The 15,103-nt window shown below is 37.8% G+C and overlaps 1 protein-coding gene across 2 annotated transcripts in view; it reads right to left on the reverse strand.

Annotated features, from left to right (window-relative positions):
- PIG-L (phosphatidylinositol glycan anchor biosynthesis class L) overlaps positions 1-7,287 on the reverse strand; it is a 130,664-nt gene extending 123,377 nt beyond the window's left edge. Inside the window, exon 1 of one of the 2 annotated variants that reach the window (XM_070090030.1) lies at positions 7,225-7,287. The gene's annotated coding sequence lies outside the window, so the exon portion shown is untranslated. Of the gene's footprint in view, positions 1-6,799 lie in introns of both variants that reach the window. The other variant, XM_053782044.2, reaches the window with a different exon arrangement.
- Positions 7,288-15,103: the final 7,816 nt, after the last annotated feature.

Here is a 15,103-nt window from a genome sequence, read left to right on the forward strand (position 1 = left end):
TTATACAATTATTACAATATTTCATTACAGTAAATCTTCTATTTTTTTAATTGAATAAAAATCATTATGTGAATTAAAAATCAAAATGGAATTAATTTGTAAAGCCTGAAAACATAACTAATGAACAGAGGAAATGCTAGTTTAGTGCTAGGAATGCCTGCATTGTTTATTCTGGACCCTGTTTTGAAATTGGAATATTTTGAACTTTGCACTAAATTGGCCAAATTACCAATCACTTTATTTTGTAGTTGAAGCAGTTGAGTTGGCGATTTCTTGTGCTCAGTCGATAGAATAGAAGTAATACTAGTGAAATAGCTAAGAATTTGGTCGACTGGAGTAAGGTAATTGGCCTAAAATGGGAGTCAAATTCGGCAACATCGCTGATGTGTAAATATCGCTGACAAATCAAAATTCGCGAGAGCATAATTTCATCAATTTTCCATCAAATTTCGTACTTTTTGTTTTATTACCTTCAGGAAAAGATTCTCTACCATTTCATAAGAAAAAATAACAAAATTATCTTTTGAAAATTCTTGGACACTGGTGTGCACTTTGAAATTTGGCCTCTGGACCCTGAAAGGGTTAATGAACAGAGGAAATGTTGCTTTGGTGGATGGAATGTTTACAGTGTTTATGGATTCTGTTAAATTTTACTTTTTTTAAATTTGTGTAAAATTGGCCAAATTATTAACTTCTGTGCACTTTACAGGGTAGTTCTGATAGTTGAATGAGTGACTTCTTGCACTCAGATGATAGAATGGAAGGCATACTTGCAAAATAGCTAAAAATTTATTGAAATGAGCAATGAAATTGACTTAAAATAGGGCTCATATTGGGCAAAATCACCGATGTATAAACTGTGACCCTGCATAATTCCATAAGTTTCCCATTAAATTTATATTTTTTTTTTCAAGTCCTTACACTGTCAGCACTTTTAATTTCAGGCTTCTGACAGTGAAGGGGTTAATTATAAATGAATAGCATGTATCCACTCTCTCTCATCCCATCCTATCCACCTACCCTCTTATACCCACTATGAAGACACTCATTCATGCTTTCACACACAATCTCCTGTAACTGCCCACACTCACACTTTTCCTGCTGAACTTTCACCTTCTTTCACACTCACCCACCCACCCACAGTCACCCCTCTACATCCACCTTCACACTCACCCTTTCACACCCACCTACCATCATGAAAAATAAATCTCATAATTTGGAAACAATCAACAATCAGCAATAACGAACACCCCCTCCCCCTATTAATTAAAGAGTTCACTGTAATAATAATAATAATAATAATAATAATTAATAATATTTTTTATTAACACATTGGCCATATCCCACCAAGGCAGGGTGACCTGAAAAAAGGAGAAATATTTTCACCAATCATTTGCTCCATCACTGTCTTGCCAGAGGCATGCCTACACTACAGCAAAAAAAAAAAAAAAAAAAAACTGCACATATCAACTTTCCTCCTTCAGAACACAGACACTGTACTTCCCACCTCAAGGACTCAGTCCAGCTAACTGGTTTTGCTGAACCCCTTCAAAAATGTTACTTTACTCACACTCCAACAGTACATCAAGTCATAAAAACCATTAGTCTCCACTCTTTCCTATCTAACATTCTCACTCACGCTTGCTGCCAGTTCAAGCCCCTTGCACACAAAGCCTCCTCATCCCCTCTCTCCAACCATACCCCACCTTCCTTCCGCTACAGATTTATATGCTCTCCAAATCATTCTATTTCATTCCATTCCTCTCTAAGTGTCCAAACTACCTCAACAACTCTTCCTCAGCCCTCTGAATAATACTTTTAGTAACCCCATACCTCCTCCTAATCTCCACACTACAGATTCTCTGCAATATATTCACACAGCATATTGCCCTAAGACACAACATCTCCACTGCCTCCAGCATTCATGTTGCAACATTCACCACCCATGCTTCACACTCTTATAACAGCATTGGGATAACTATACAGTGGTACCCCAAGTTTTGAACTGCTCCCAGCTCGAACAATTATGTAAGTGTATTTGTGTAAGTACGTTCGTAAGTGTATTTTTGGGAACAAATTCGTTGAGTATTGGCACTCGAACAGCATTCTGGAATGAAATAAGTTCGAAACTCGGGGTACCACTGTACTCTCATACATTCCCCTCTTTGTCTACACATACTCCTCTATGATTTACCTCACATTTCATAGACCCATCTGCCAACAAGTCTACTCCCAAATATCTGAATATATTCACTTCCTCCATACTACTTCCCTCCAAATTGATATCCAATCTTTCGTTACGTAAATTTTTTTATTATCCGACAACTCCCACTTTGTGTTTGATTCTTTATCTTTTAACCCCACACCTCTTGCAAACAGTCGAGCATTCATTTCTCTTATAACCCCATCTATAAATATATTGAACAACCATGGTGACATCACATACCCTTGTCTGAGGCCTACTTTTACTGGAAATACAGTGGACCCTCAACTAACGAGCAGCTCCTAACTCGACCAGTTATGTAAGTGCATTTTTGTAAGTGCTTTTGTACGTGAATTTTTGGGGGTCTGACACGGACTAATCTATTTCACAATATTCCTTATGGGAACAAATTCGGTCGGTAACGGCACCCGAACAGACGTCTGAAATGAAATAATATCGTTAGTCGAGGGGTCCACTGTAATCTCTCTCTCCTACATCCTCTAACTTGAGCCTCACTATCCTCATAAAAGGTCTTCACTGCTTTCAATAACCTACCTCCTATTCCATACATTTGCAACATCTACCATGAATGTAGATGAATGGTTCAGAGAAGCAACAAGTTGATAAATTAGACACATGTGCAACACTTAGGTATTTTTAATGAGGAAACGTTTTGCCACTCAGTGGCTTCATCAGTCCATACAAAGGAGAACGGTGAAGAACAGGAGGAATTTGAGGTAATCAGTCCCTCAGCCTTGAGTCGCTGTGGCCAGTCCATCAATCTTGAAAAGAATACAGCATATGTGCGAAGAAGTAGCTTATATACTTTAGGCAGGAGAAGTGCAGCAGTCATAAGTGGTATCACATTTGTCCAATGTGGAAGCAGGTCATGCCCAAGGGTTGGGCAAGTAAAGAATTCCCTGCATTAAGATCCCAAGATATTGCTGTGTCAGACAGGAATGTAGATGAATGGTTCAGAGAACCGACAAGACTGCTGCACCTCTCCTGCCTACAGTATATAAGCTACTTCAAGAATACAGCATATACGTGCTGTATTCTTGAAAAGAATACAGCACGTATATGCTGTATTCTTTTCAAGATTGATGGACTGACCACATCGACTCAAGGCTGAGGGAATGACTACCTCAAACTATTCCTGTTTTTCACAGTTCTCCTTTGTGTGGACTGATGAAGCCACTGTGTAGCGAAACATTTCCTCGTTAAAGATACCCAAGTGTTGCACATGTGTCTAATTTATCATCATCTACTACGTTGCTCCCCTATCCACCCTGTCACATGCCTTTTCCAAATCCATAAATGCCACAAAAACCTCTTTACCCTTATCTAAATACTGTTCACTTATATGTTTCACTGTAAACACTTGGTCTACACACCTTTCCTAAAGCCTCCATGTACATCTGCTATCCTACTCTTCATCTTACTCTTAAGCTACTCAAAAAACTTCTAAATAATTTAAGACTGCTCAACTATTTGATAATTTACTTCGAATTTAAAATTGCTTCAGTTTCATTACTGTATATTGCTAATGACTGCTCAACCATTTACTAATTCTTCCAACTTACCTGGAGTTTACCTGGACTTGTAAGTGTTTCAATCTCATTCTTTTAAAATGTACTAAATTGTAATACTGTAATATTGTAAATTGTTTTAACTTGTTCTAAATTGTAATACTGTACTTTTCATAAACTCTATCAAAACCTTAACTGCTCTACTAAGCTTATTAACCCTTTGACTGTTGCAAGCCCCTTTCTGAAACTGTCATTCTATGTCGATAAATTTTTTGAAAAAAAAATCTTATGAAATGATGGGGAATATTTTCCCGATGGTAATGACACCAAAAGTACAAAATTTGGTCAAAAACTCACGGAATTACGCTCCTGTGAAGTTAGCGGTCTCGGCAATGTATTCGCATTGGCGATTTTGCAGACTTTGAGCCCTGTTTTTGGCCAATTCAGTTGTTCCAGTTGACCAAACTCATAGCTATTTCTTTAGAACTCCATTTTTTTCTATCAGTTGAGTACAAAAAAAACGCCCATTTACCGATTTGAACTACCCAATAAAGTGGTCAGAAATTGGCAATTTGGCCAATTTCATGCAAATTAAAAAAGATGCCAATTTCAAAATAGGGTCCAGAATAAACTATGTAGACATTCTTGGCACTAAAATAACATATCCTCTGTTCATTAGTCACGTCTCTAGGCCCCTCTTATATTACTATTGCTTTCTATTTTGATTTTTTCATACAAAAAAATACAAATTTTACTGTTATGCAGACTACTGCATTATTGTAAAAATGGTATAAATAATATCAGTGCACTAGTGAAAGAATATTAGACTCCCCAGTTGACGTGTATTACACGTGTGGTGTGATTTGCTTACTCGTGAACATTGGTAAAAATCGAACATTTCCGCTACTTTGAGCTCAATTTCAAGGTCATTTTCATCGCGAAAGTAATCAAAATCATCTCTATTTCTGTAATATGTCTTCCATTTTATCACCTGAGACCATGAAAATGAGAATACAATGATAAATACTAAATGAAAACACACCTCAAATTTGGAGTTTTAATCCAAAAAAAACGTTCAGTTTTTTTTCTCATTATGCACTGCGTGCTGCAGGATTTTTTTATGTGGTGCACACTGACCACACAGACCCATTCTCTCACATGTGGGCCTACCAGCTTTCTCCCGCTTGATTTGAAGCCGCTAGAATTTACACATATAAATAGTCAGAAACAGTGGTGTGTAAGACGCATATATACGACCGAAACAGTCAAAGGGTTAAAGCCATACAGCATTACCTAACAGAATACTCAACTCTTTTGTACTCATTGTAACCCATCTAATGACCTGACAAACTGATATTGCCTAATTAATCTTAAGTTAATTTTAATTTTGCCTGAAATGCTCTACATATAAAGGGGCTTTTGGCATGAACACTCAACTATTATATTCCTTTGTGCAACCATGTATCATGTCAAAATAAAAATTATTATTATTAATTCTTTCAATAATAACTCTACCATACACTTTACCAGGCATACTCAACAGACTTATTCCCCTATAATTTTTGCACTCTCTTTTGTCCCCTTTGCCTTTATACAAAGGAACTATACATGCCCTCTGCCAATACCTAGGTACCTCACCCTCTTCCATACATTTATTGAATAAAAACACCAACCACTCCAAAATTATATCTCCACCCGCTTTAACATTTCTATCTATCCCATCAATCCCTGCTGTCTTACCCCCTTTCATTCTACCCACTGCCCCATGCACTTCCCCCACACTCACAACTGGCTCTTCCTCACTCCTACAAAATGTTATTCCTCCTTGCCCTATACACAAAATCACAGTTTCCCTATGTTCATCAACATTTAACAATTCCTCAAAACATTCCCTCCATCTTTCCAATACCTCTAACTCTCCATTTAATAACTCTCCTCTCATATTTTTAACTATCAAATCCATTCATTCCCTAGGCTTCCTCAACTTATTAATCTCACTCCAAAACTTTTTCTTATTTTCAATAAAATCTGTTAATAACATCTCACCCACTTTCTCCTTTTCTCTCGTTTCACATTTCTTCACCACTTTCTTAACCTCTCTTTTTCTCTCCTTATACTCCTCCCTCCTTGCATCACTTCTAGTTTGCAAAATCCACTCATATGCTAACTTTTCTCTCATACTACTCTCTAACTCATCATTCCACCAATCACTCTGTTTTCCTCCCTCTTCAACCTCAATGCCTATACTCTCACTTGCCCATCTTTCCTCCAAAAGCTGTTTGTATCATACCCTAACTGCCTCCTCCTTTAGTTTATAAACTTTCACCTCTCTTACTTGCTGATTCTGTTCTCCTTGTATCCAATCTACCTTTTACTCTCACTGTAGCTACAACTAAAACCAATCTGATATATCTGTGTCCCCTCTATAAATACACACAGCCTGAAGTCTACCCACAATAATAATAATAATAATAATAAAGCAATTGCAATATCAGTATTATTATTATATTCATAAGGCAGTATTAATCCCATAAGGGTCATACAGCATCTGGGGAGTAGGAGATAATGAGGTTTGTTCCAAGGAAGAGGCTAGTTGGAGAATGGTGGTTAAAATAAAAAGAGGCTTTAACAAATACTCGATAAACCTCATGTAGATGATACTACTAAGGTCTCCATTTGGATTTTGGATTTTAACCAAGAGGAGGAGGACAGCTCCAATTTATTGGATCAATAGCCTTTTAAAACTATTTGTTTTTTCCTTGAAATGACCAGCCCATGAAGCGACCAGCTCATGTCTTACCCAGCCCAGGAACTGAACAATTATCTTAAGAGGTGTGACCCTAACATTATATCTAGAGTATAGCTGGAGAAGGTTTTAGGGGTCAAAACTGAATTATGGAATAGAAATATGTCACACTGGTTGAATCTAATGGGTTATCCTAGGTTACGTTCTACAAAATTATACAAGAAGCCTAAATAACAACTCGCTCGAAAACTCCAAATAAAAAGTGACGCCCCTGACTCCCCTTACACTCTCATAACATCCATTTATTGACAAGAGACAAACCTTGGGTTAATAATCGGCCTCTAGATGCCTTTTTAACATGGGAAAACTTTTGTCCGTCTAGAAGAGATATTCGTCGTCGTCTTCAGGATGCGTGCAGATTACTGAGAAATTTCTTCCCCTTCCACTGAGTACATAAATTATGGTGTTGTCACTCTTCTTCAGGATACGTGCGGTTTACCTGGAAATTTTTTCTCCTCCCACTGACTGCACGAGTTAAAGTTTCGTCACTCTGGTTTAGTGATGCTTCCTCTCAGATATATTTCTAGCAGCAGCGGCGGCAGCTTCCTCCTCTCGCTTCTTTCACGAGTGATAATGGTATCTTGGATATCCCTGGAGGGTTCAGCACATCCTTCACGTGTTGTTCTCGCCTGCCTGTGTCTCACACCTGACAGAAACACAATAATAACAGAGAACAACACACTCACACGTAGAGCAGACGAAACCTTTTGTTTATGTGGCGGGATACGAGACTACATCTACTGGGGGCTACGTCCCTAAGATATCGCCAATTTTTATTACTAATATTATTATTATTATTATTATTATTATTATTATTATTATTATTATTATTATCATTATTATTATTATTATTATTATTATTATTATTATTATTATTATTATTATTATTATTATTATTATTATTATTATTATTATTATTATTATTACTTTTATTAAATAATAATAATAATAATAATAATAATAATAATAATAATAATAATAATAATAATAATAATAATAATATATTATTATTATTATTATTATTATTATTATTAATAATATTATTATTATTTCTAAAAAGAAAAGTTTACAGTTGATACAGGGTGTGTGTGTGTGTGTGTGTACTCACCTATTTGTACTCACCTATTTGTGGTTGCAGGGGTCGAGTCACAGCTCCTGGCCCCGCCTCTTCGCTGATTGCTACTAGGTCCTCTCTCTCCCTGCCCCATGAGCTCTATCATACCTCGCCTTAAAACTATGTATGGTTCCTGCCTCCACCACATCACTTTCTAGGCTATTCCATGGCCTGACTACTCTATGACTGAAGAAATACTTCCTAACATCCCTTTGATTCATCTGAGTCTTCAACTTCCAATTGTGACCTCTTGTGTCTGTGTCCCATCTCTGGAACATCCCGTCTTTGTCCACCTCGTCTATTCCGCGCAGTATTTTATATGTCGTTATCATGTCTCCCCTGACCCTCCTGGCCTCCAGTGTCGTCAGGCCGATTTCCCTCAACCTTTCTTCATAGGACAATCCCCGTAGCTCTGGGACTAGTCTTGTTGCAAACCTTTGCACTTTCTCTAATTTCTTGACGTGCTTGACTAGGTGTGGATTCCAAACTGGTGCTGCATACTCCAGTATGGGCCTGACGTAGATGGTGTACAGAGTCTTAAACGAATCCTTACTGAGGTATCGGAACGCTATCCGTAGGTTTGCCAGGCGCCCGTATGCTGCAGCAGTTATCTGATTGATGTGCGCCTCAGGAGATATGCTCGGTGTTATACTCACCCCCAGATCTTTTTCCTTTAGTGAGGTTTGCAGTCTTTGGCCATCTAAACTATATTGTGTCTGCGGTCTTCTTTGCCCTTCCCCAATCTTCATGACTTTGCATTTGGCAGGGTTAAATTCTAGGAGCCAGTTGCTGGACCAGGCTTGTAGCCTGTCCAGATCTCTTTGTAGTCCTGCCTGATCCTCGTCCGATTCGATTCTTCTCATTAACTTCACATCGTCTGCAAACAAGGACACTTCTGAGTCTATCCCTTCCGTTATGTCGTTCACGTATACCAAGAACAGCACAGTGTGTGTGTGTGTGTGTGTGTGTGTGTGTGTGTGTGTGTGTGTGTGTGTGTGTGTGTGTGTGTGTGTGTGTGTGTGTGTGTACTCACCTATTTGTGGTTGCAGGGGTCGATTCTTAGCTCCTGGCCCCGCCTCTTCACTGGTTGCTACTGGGTCCTCTCTCTCCCTGCTCCATGAGCTTTATCAAACCTCGTCACTCAATCAATCAATCAAGTTTATTCTCTATAAGGATTAGAATGCGGGGTTTACAGATTTTGGTTACTGTGTGGTTTACATGTAATAAAATACTAATTACAATCATAATGAAAAATGGAGTGTACATAAATGAGTGTCTAACAAGAAAACGTCAAAACCTCCTGTTCAGGCTGAGAAAACTTAAACAGGAAAACAAAATACATCAGTGTTTCACGCGAGATGAAAACATCAACAGGACAACAATATAACATCTCAAACGAACATGATTTCTCTACCTTCCTTAGAAAAGCTGACATTTCTATAACAGATTAGATAGGTGCCCTTAATACATATATACGTGTGGTGCATATAGTGTATGTTACTATTATATCATGAATTATAATTATTTTATTTTTCATCACTAGCTAATGCCAACTACCTCCAATATACTTCTTTCTTATTGCTATTAATTGCTCATAATTTTGTGTTACAAGTCAAATCTTACTCCAAATTAACATTATTCATCGTTCTTACCTGTCCATTTATTTTGTTTACCACTACTTGTTTTAGTCACCTTTTATTGTGTATGCAATTAGTGTATATTCCAATTACTTTTTTGAAAGTCCCAAAAACTATCTTCAGCTAGCTAGTAACAACTACCTCATATTTTTTTTTTACTTTTTATTGTGCAATAAACTACTCAACTTATTTAATATTACAAATCAGATCTTACTCCAAAACCAATATTATTTCATAGTGACAATCTGTCCATTTAACTTTGTTTACCATTACTTAATTTTAGTCCCTTAATTTAGTCCTAGCTCATATATTCACAATTGTTAAAATTATCAAGGTGCTATTATCAGGTGCTAAATTGTAATAAGTTCCCTATTTTGCCATTATATTCCAAAACTCATTATATTGTTTTCCCTAGCTCTAACTTAAAAGAATTACCTTAAAAGTACTACCTACTATCATATTCCCAAGCTCCGTTATTTGATCATCATTTTATTTGTTCACCACAAATTATTTTAATCCCTTTTATATTGTTTCCTTTATTTTAGCTTTAATAAACTACCTTAGTTCATTTTTTATTACATTTGTTAAATAACTCAGGTGCTATCTTTTAGCACCTGGTAAGTAAGTAAGTACAAGGCTGCTCCTATATCTTGCCGTCCCCTGGGCCTATCCGAACTCCAGTGATGGACAAATTTGCAAGTACTGCTGCAACAACATGCAGGGAACCTATAGTGACATAAAAACTGACGGTGACGACAACGAAATGGACTAAATATGACAAAAGAGGGACCGGCATTCAAGTACCAGACCTGCCGTCAGACGTGAACCAGACATGAGACGTTTTCCACTACAATGAAATAACTGACCTCCATATCAACTGCACCAGTGTTCAACGGGAAGACAACATGGCAGAAAACCTGATCAACTAAATCTCCAAGGAAATGACAGGTCTGTAGGATTTTTTTCTTCAGTGCCAAACGAGGGAAAGAATTGAGCCTTTAAACATGGCTGACCGGCATCCAAACAGCAGCTACTGCCAGACGTACAACTAGCGAAGTGAAATTCTCATCTTTACTCACGTTCATCTGTTGACAGTAGCATCATATCTGTACCACCATCATATCACCTGTACCAGTGCTAACGAGAGGGAAACACAGGAAACATCGTCAAATCAACAGTACAAAACTCCAAGGTATAGGACGGTTATCCCTCAGTGCCAGTCGTGGGAAAGAAGTGAATAGTTAAATAGTCAAGGTTAATGTTTTAGTAGCTGACCTATATTCAGCTGACTAGTGTACAGTGAGAGAATCATAGCAGAAAAAGCCAAATATATCTATAAACTCAAGGAAAGTCAGGTTGTAGGTGGCGTTATTCCCCTCAGTGTTTTAAAAATGGCTGAGTCAGCAGAACAGGTCAGGAGTCAACAACACGACACAACCCCCGATAAATGGAATTGAGGGGGATTTGGAAGGATAAAACCAAACCTTTCTGGTCTACCTGAATGGAAAGGAGTTAGAAGTTAATTGGTGAAGCCAGACTGTGAAGTGAGGTGGGAAGGGGAGTGTGTAATAAGGGGTGAACTATAAGGGGTTTGTGAAGTTAAGGGAAAAGTGAGCAGTGAAGAGGGTTTTGAAGAGGAAATTTTACTAGTAATTCAGTGGTCATTGTTAAAGCAGATACTAAGTGTACTAGGGACTGGAAAAGAGAAATAAATATTATTTTATATGAGTAAAAGAGCGAAGAGTGAAAATGGCAGGCATTAGGGGGGTAGAAGATCCTACTCAACCGACACCTCCCTTATTAATCTGATGGATTACCTGAGAACTGAAATATCAAAGGGGAACCTCATAGGTATGGTAACCTTAGACCTGCAAAAGGCCTTCGATACTGTCAACCACAATATATTATGTAAGAAACTTCAAGCTATCGGTATAGGTTCTGTAGACTGGTTTAAGTCCTACCTTAGCAACAGGAGACAAATAGTCAAAATCAACAAAACGGAATCAGAACCCCTGCCGATAACATGTGGAGTTCCCCAAGGTAGTATTCTGGGTCCCTTATTATTCTTATGTTATGTCAATGACATACCTATCAGTGTCAAGTGCAAACTCCTACTGTATGCAGATGACAGTGCTCTGTTAGTGACAGGTAAAGACCCACAAGATATTGCTAATGTTTTAACACTGGAACTGGAGTCCTGCAGCAAATGGTTAGTAGACAACAAACTATCATTACACCTAGGGAAAACTGAAGCCATTCTCTTTGGCACGAAACATAAACTGAGAAGGGTAAATAATTTTAATGTTCAGTGTAATGGGGAGCCCATCACTTTGGTTTCATCAGTAAAATATCTGGGAATCCCCTTTGACCCATGCATGTCAGGAGAATTGATAGGGAACAGTGTAGTAAAGAAAGCGAATGCCAGACTGAAGTTCCTGTATAGACAAGCACAGTGTCTACCTACTGAGGCTCGCAGGACCCTATGTCTAGCCCTTATATAATGCCATATGGATTACGCTTGCTCTTCATGGTACTCTGCCTTGACAAAAAAAAAACTGAAAGATAGACTGCAAATCACCCAGAACAAAATCGTAAGATTCATCCTGGGGCTGGGACCAAGAGAACATGTAGGCCAGGATGAATTACAGCAGTTGGATATGCTGAATGTTGAAGACAGAGTAAAACAACTGAAGCTAAATCATGTTCATAAAATTGCTCACAAACAGTGTCCAGAATATCTTGCTGTCAATTTTGTCAAGGTTGGGAACCAAAGCAATCGTAGTACTAGGGGGAGAGAGCACAACTTTGTAGTACCCACAGTCATTGGCCAGGAGTCAAACACCTTTTATTGTACAGCAATAAAGAAATGGAACAGACTACCCGCACATGTCAAAGCCAGTCATAGCATGAACCAGTTCAAGAAGAGTGCCAAAAGGTGTCTGATGAATGTAGCTACAGAAAGGGAGGGGAATGATTTTCTATTTTTTAGCTAACATACGTGTAAATTTTACCTTATTCCTAGTAATGACCCTCGTATTGTAGATAGTCTTAATGACCCTCGTGTAGTAGATAGTCTTTTTAGTATGATAATAAGATGTTATCTTCATTGTAGAATAATAAGAAAATATTATAACCTTTATATAATAATAATAATAAGGTAAAAGGACCCCAATGGAAATAAGTCACTCTGACTTTTTTTGGGTTATCCTAGGTTCTCTACACATATGCTGCTATGTATGATAATTCTATGTAACTGTATTTGTGTATACCTGAATAAACTTACTTACTTACTTACTTACTTAAATCTAACCATAGATACACTACAAATCTTATGATTACAAGCATTGATCCTGATACCAACCTCTTATTTAATGACTTAAATGAATCAAACAGTTACTGTAATTACTACACAGCAGAACAATCAAAGGCACTCCTCAGAGCCAACAACAACATAACTCTCTTTAACTACAATATCAGATCCTTAAGCAAGCATTACGATGACCTCATAGCATTATTAAATTCCTTGCATGCCAATATGTCCATCATTACACTAACTGAAACCTGGCTAAAGCCTGATACTACTGATGTCTATGTCATTCCTGGTTACACAGCCATACACAACTGTAGGCCAGACCAACAAGGGGGTGGCACAGCTATATACTACTCAGACCAACTAGAATGTATCACTACTACTTGCACAAGGGATGAACATGGGGAATATATAATAGCTAAATTCAAATCCAAGTACCTACAAAAATCTCTCACATTGATAAACATCTACAGAGTACCACAGTCAAACATTAACCAATTTAGTCAAAACCTAGGAAGTATGATAACTGATGCACGCATGAACAAAGATCACTTACTACTCTCAGGTGACTTCAATATAAATCTCCTGCAAGACCAGGACCCACACGTTACTGAATTCACAAACACAATGAGTAACTGCATGTTGCTACCAACAGTAACAAAACCTACAAGAGTTACAGAGACTAGTGTTTCCCTACTTGACCACATCTGGACCAACACCATATCCCCTTTAAAATCAGGCATAATTACAGATAATACCACAGACCACTACCCTACTTTCCTCATAACAACCCCAAGACACTACAAAAGTCACCTTCAGACTTCACAATGAGGCAGCCATTAATAACTTCACAACAGCAGTTACAAACATTGACTGGGACACTGAGCTAGAAACCTATACAGACATTGACGAATGTATTAATAATTTTCTAAAAAAGACCCAATACCTGTATAACAAGCACTGCCCTAAAAAAAACTAAACAGATGACAGCTAAGAGACTGAACAGTCCCTGGCTAACACCCAGCATTCTCAAATCCATAAATACAAAACACCTATATGAAAAACAGTACAGAATGGGTCACATAACCAGAGACCAAACAAGACGTTACTCGTCAATCCTAACAAGCCTGATAAGAAAGGCAAAAAAATTGTATTATGACAACAGATTATCCAGCTTACGAGGTGACATAAAAAAGACCTGGAAAACCCTATCATAAATTCTAGGAACAAAAAAGATATCACGAAATAGCGAAATTAAATTAGCAAAAGCAGATGAACCCCAACTCCCACCAACAGAAACAGCAAACAGACTCAATGATTTCTTCTCCACTATAGGAAAAAACCTTGCCAATAAAATCCCAAGCACAGATACCCCACCAAATGACTACCTCACTGGCAACTACCCGAACACACTGTTCCTAGCTCCGACTAACCCATATGAAGTCTCCCTTATTATCAACACACTAAAAAACAAGACAGAATATTTAAATACCTTACCACCCTTTATATACAAAAAAGTGTCAAAAGTGCTATCACCAATCATTTCAACACTCTTTAACAAATCCATTGAATCCTCTACCTTCCCTACAGTTCTCAAAATAGCAAGGGTCACCCCGATCCATAAAGGAGGAGACCAAACCGAATTGAATAACTATAGGCCAATATCCAACTTACACCCTCTCTCAAAAATCTTCGAAAAATTAATTCATAAACGAATCTACTCCTATCTCATCTCTCAAAACATACTCAACCCCTGCCAATTTGGTTTCAGGCCTAATAAAAATACAAATGATGCTATTATACACATGCTAGAACATATATACACTGCAATAGAGAAAAAAGAAGTCCCACTGGGGATCTTCATTGACTTACGAAAAGCTTCTGATACAGTTGACCATGACTTGCTCCACATAAAATTGTCACACTATGGTATAAGAGGGCACTCCCTCAACTACCTCAAGTCATACCTCAGCAACAGAAGCCAATATGTGTACACAAACTGGGCAAACTTCCACACAACCAATTACAGTTGGTGTCCCACAGGGAAGCGTCCTTGGCCCTCTTCTCTTTCTCCTATACATAAATGACCTACCAAATGCTTCGCAATTACTCAAACCCACACTACTTGCAGATGACACTACATACGTCTTCTCTCACCCGAGCCCAGTCATGCTAGCCAATACTGTAAATACCGAATTACAGAAAATATCAGCCTGGATGAGGACTAACAAACTTACACTAAACATTGACAAAACCTACTTCATTCAGTTTGGTAACAGAGCTACAGATGTCCCTCTTAACATAATAATAAACGGATCACCTATCACAAAGCTAACAGAGGGAAAATTCTTAGGAATCCACCTTGATAATAGACTCAAATTTCATACACATATACAACAAATTTCTAAGAAAATTTCCAAGACCGTAGGCATACTGTCGAAGATACGTTACTATCTTGGGCGGAAAACATTATATACTGAGTAAAAAAAGGAGAATTAGTGTGC

This window comes from Cherax quadricarinatus, chromosome 30, assembly GCF_038502225.1.
Source record: "Cherax quadricarinatus isolate ZL_2023a chromosome 30, ASM3850222v1, whole genome shotgun sequence".
Classification (NCBI taxonomy): domain Eukaryota; kingdom Metazoa; phylum Arthropoda; class Malacostraca; order Decapoda; family Parastacidae; genus Cherax; species Cherax quadricarinatus.